The 4,778-nt window shown below is 41.5% G+C and overlaps 1 non-coding gene across 1 annotated transcript; it reads right to left on the reverse strand.

Annotated features, from left to right (window-relative positions):
- Positions 1–1,003: 1,003 nt before the first annotated feature.
- On the reverse strand, positions 1,004–1,111 carry LOC148574976 (small nucleolar RNA R71). Its single transcript, XR_015906870.1, has one exon. It is a non-coding gene; the product is annotated as a small nucleolar RNA R71 (small nucleolar RNA).
- Positions 1,112–4,778: the final 3,667 nt, after the last annotated feature.

Raw genomic sequence — 4,778 nt, forward strand, 5'->3', positions numbered from 1 at the left:
TTCTTATCTTTTCAAAAATTGATTTTCAAAATTTGTTTCAACTAACTAACTAACTTTTTGTTTGTTTCTTATCTTTTTCAAAACTACCTAACTAACTCTCTCTCTCTCTCTCTCTCTCTCTCTCTAATTTTCGAAAATATCTCCCTCTTTTTCAAAAATTCTTTTTAATTAACTAATTGATTCAAAATTCAATTTTAATTTATTTCTTCTTCTAATTTTCGAAAATCACTAACTCTTTTTCAAAAATTATTTTCAAAAACCTCCCTCTCTCATCCTCTTCTATTTATTTATTTATTTACTAACATCTCTTCCTCACTCACCAAAAATCCGAACCCCCTCTCTCTCTCTGAGTTCAGATTTTCTCTTCTTCTTTTCTTCTACTTTTCTTTTCTTCCACTCACCTAAAGGGAACCTCTATACCTGGGTAAAAAGGATCCCTATTATTATTATTTTTCTGTTCCCTCTTTTTCATATGAGCAGGAGCAAGGACAAGAATATTCTTGTTGAAGAAGACCCTAAACTTGAAAGGACTCTGAAGAGAAAATTAAGAGAAGCTAAAATACAACAATCCAGAGATAACCTTACAGAAATTTTCGAACAGGAAGAGGAGATGGCAGCTGAAAATAATAATGCAAGGAGGATGCTTGGTGACTTTACTGCACCTAATTCCAATTTACATGGAAGAAGCATCTCCATCCCCACCATTGGAGCAAACAATTTTGAGTTGAAACCTCAATTAGTTTCTCTGATGCAGCAGAACTGCAAATTCCATGGACTTCCATCTGAAGATCCTTTTCAGTTCTTAACTGAATTTTTGCAGATCTGTGATACTGTTAAGACTAATGGAGTAGATCCTGAAGTCTACAGGCTCATGCTTTTCCCTTTTGCTGTAAGAGACAGAGCTAGAGTGTGGTTGGACTCTCAACCCAAAGATAGCCTGAACTCTTGGGATAAGCTGGTCACGGATTTCTTAGCCAAGTTCTTTCCTCCTCAAAAGCTTAGTAAGCTTAGAGTGGATGTTCAAACCTTCAAACAGAAAGAAGGTGAATCCCTCTATGAAGCTTGGGAGAGATACAAGCAACTGACCAAAAAGTGTCCTTCTGACATGCTTTCAGAATGGACCATCCTGGATATATTCTATGATGGTCTGTCTGAATTAGCTAAGATGTCATTGGATACTTCTGCAGGTGGATCCATTCACCTAAAGAAAACGCCTGCAGAAGCTCAAGAACTCATTGACATGGTTGCTAATAACCAGTTTATGTACACTTCTGAGAGGAATCCTGTGAGTAATGGGACGCCTCAAAAGAAGGGAGTTCTTGAAATTGATACTCTGAATGCCACATTGGCTCAGAATAAAATATTGACTCAGAAAGTCAATATGATTTCTCAAAGTCTGAATGGAATGCAAGCTACATCCAACAGTACTCAAGAGGCATCTTTTGAAGAAGAAGCTTATGATCCTGAGAATCCTGCAATTGCAGAGGTGAATTACATGGGTGAACCATATGGAAACACCTATAATCCCTCATGGAGAAATCACCCAAATCTCTCATGGAAGGATCAAAAGCCTCAACAAGGCTTTAATAATGGTGGAAGAAACAGGTTTAGCAATAGCAAGCCTTTTCCATCATCCACTCAGCAACAGACAGAGAACTCTGAACGAAATACTTCTAATTTAGCAAACTTAGTCTCTGATCTATCTAAGGCCACTGTGAGTTTCATGAATGAAACAAGGTCCTCCATTAGAAATTTGGAAGCACAAGTGGGCCAGCTGAGTAAAAGGATCACTGAAATCCCTCCTAGTACTCTCCCAAGCAATACAGAAGAAAATCCAAAAGGAGAGTGCAAGGCCATTGAATTGATCACCATGACCGAACCTGTAAGGGAGGGAGAGGACGTGAATCCCAGTGAGGAAGACCTCCTAGGACGTCCAGTGATCAATAAGGAGTTTCCCTTTGAGGAACCAAAGGAATCTGAGACTCATCTAGAGACCATAGAGATTCCAATGAACCTCCTTACGCCCTTCATGAGCTCTGATGAGTATTCTTCTTCTGAAGAGAATGAGGATGTTACTGAAGAGCAAGTTGCCAAGTTCCTTGGTGCAATCATGAAGCTGAATGCCAATTTATTTGGTGGTGAGACTTGGGAAGATGAACCTCCCTTGTTCACCAATGAACTGAGTGATCTGGATCAACGGACATTGCCTCAGAAGAAACAGGATCCTAGAAAGTTCCTAATACCTTGTACCATAGGCACCATGATCTTTGAAAAGGCTCTGTGTGACCTTGGTTCAGGGATAAACCTCATGCCCCTCTCTGTAATAGAGAAACTGGGAATCTTTGGGGTGCAAGCTGCTAAAATCTCATTAGAGATGGCAGACAATTCAAGAAAACAAGCTTATGGACAAGTAGAGGACGTGTTAGTAAAGGTTGAAGGCTTTTACATCCCTGCTGATTTCATAGTCCTAGATACTGGGAAGGATGAGGATGAATCCATCATCCTTGGAAGACCCTTCCTAGCCACAGCAAGAGCTGTGATTGATGTTAACAGAGGTGAACTAGTCCTTCAATTGAATGAGGACTCCCTTGAGTTTAAAACTCAAGGACATCCTTCTGTAAACATGGAAAAGAGGCACAGTAAGCTTCTCTCAAAACAGAGTCAACCAGAGCCCCCACAGTCAAACTCTAAGTTTGGTGTTGGGAGGCCACAACCAAACTCTAAATTTGGTGTTGAACTCCCATATCCAAACTCTAAGTTTGGTGTTGGGGAGTCTCAACAATGCTCTGAACATCTGTAAGGCTCCATAAGAGCCCACTGTCAAGCTATTGACATTAAAGAAGCGCTTGTTGGAAGGCAACCCAATTTTTATTTATCTAATTTTATTTTTATTGCTATTTCATGTTTTATTAGGTTCATGATCATGTGGAGTCATAAAATAAATATAAAAATTGAAAACGGAATCAAAAACAACAGAAGAAAAATCACACCCTGGAGGAGAATCTCATTGGCGTTTAAACGCTAGTAAGGAGCATCTGTCTGGCGTTCAACGCCAGAACAGAGCATGTTTCTGGCGTTGAACGCCAGAAACAAGCAGCATCCTGGCGTTCAGACGCCAGAAATGCACAGTGAAGAAAGCTGGCGCTGAACGCTAGAAACAAGTATCTGGCTGGCGTTCAACGCCAGAAATATGCTGCATCTGGGCGTTGAACGCCCAGAACAAGCATCAATTCGGTGTTTAAATGCCAGAATTGCATGCAAAGGCATTTTACATGCCTAATTGGTGCAGGGATGCAAATCCTTGACACCTCAGGATCTGTGGACCCCACAGGATCCCCACCTACCACCACTCACTCTATTCCCTCTTCTCAATGTTCATCCTCTCTTTCCAATAAACACTCTTCCCCAAAACTCTTCACCAATCACCTCAATCTCTCTTCCCTATCACCACTTCACCACTCACATCCATCCACTCTTCCCCATAAACCTACCTCATAAACTCCACCTACCTTCAAAATTCAAAATCAATTTCTCACCCAAAATCCACCCTTATGGCCGAACCTTACCCCCCCTCCCTTCCCTATATAAAGCCCTCCATTCTTCTTCATTTTCACACAACACAACCCTCTCTTCTCATTCTTGGCCGAAACACATCTCTCTCTCCCTCTTCTCTATTTCTTCTTCTTCTTCATCTATTCTTTCTTCTCTTGCTCGAGGGCGAGCAATATTCTAAGTTTGGTGTGGTAAAAGCATAAGCTTTTTATTTTTCCATTACCATTGATGGCACCCAAGACCAGAGAATCCTCTAGAAAAGGAAAAGGGAAGACAAAAGCTTCCACCTCCGAGTCATGGGAGATGGAAAGATTCATCTCCAAAGCTCATCAAGACCACTTCTATGATGTTGTGGCCAAGAAGAAGGTGATCCCCGAGGTCCCTTTCAAACTCAAGAGAAATGAGTATCTGGAGATCCGACACGAGATCCATAGAAGAGGTTGGGAAGTTCTAACAAACCCCATCCAACAAGTCGGAACTCTAATGGTTCAAGAGTTCTATGCTAATGCATGGATCACAAGGAACCATGATCAAAGTAAGAACCCGAACCCAAAGAATTATCTCACCATGGTTCAAGGGAATTACTTAGATTTTAGTCTGGAAAACGTGAGGTTGGCGTTTAACTTGCCCATGATGCAAGGAGATGCACGCCCCTACACTAGAAGGGTCAACTTTGATCAAAGGTTAGACCAAGTCCTCATGGACATATGTGTGGAAGGAGCTCAATGGAAGATTGACTCAAAAGGCAAACCGGTTCAACTAAGAAGACTGGGCCTTAAGCCTGTAGCTAGAGGATGGTTGGAGTTCATTCAATGCTCAATCATTCCCACTAGCAACCGGTCCAAAGTTACTATAGATCGGGCCATCATGATCCATAGCATCATGATTGGAGAAGAGGTGGAGGTTCATGAGATTATACCTCAAGAACTCTACAAGGTGGCTGACAAGTCCTCCACTGTGGCAAGGTTAGCTTTTCCTCACCTCATTTGCCATCTATGCAATTCGGCTGGGATTGACATAGAAGGAGACATTCCCATTGAGGAAGAGAAGCCCATCACTAAGAAAAGGATGGAGCAAACAAGAGAGCCCATTCATGGAGCTCAAGAGACGCATGAAGCTCATCACCATGAGATCCCGAAGATGCCTCAAATGCATTTTCCTCCACAAAACTATTGGGAGCAAATCAACACCTCCCTAGGAGAATTAAGTTCCAACATGGGACAATT

Source organism: Arachis ipaensis, chromosome B2 (assembly GCF_059453495.1).
Source record: "Arachis ipaensis isolate K30076 ecotype BB chromosome B2, ASM5945349v1, whole genome shotgun sequence".
Lineage (NCBI taxonomy): Eukaryota > Viridiplantae > Streptophyta > Magnoliopsida > Fabales > Fabaceae > Arachis > Arachis ipaensis.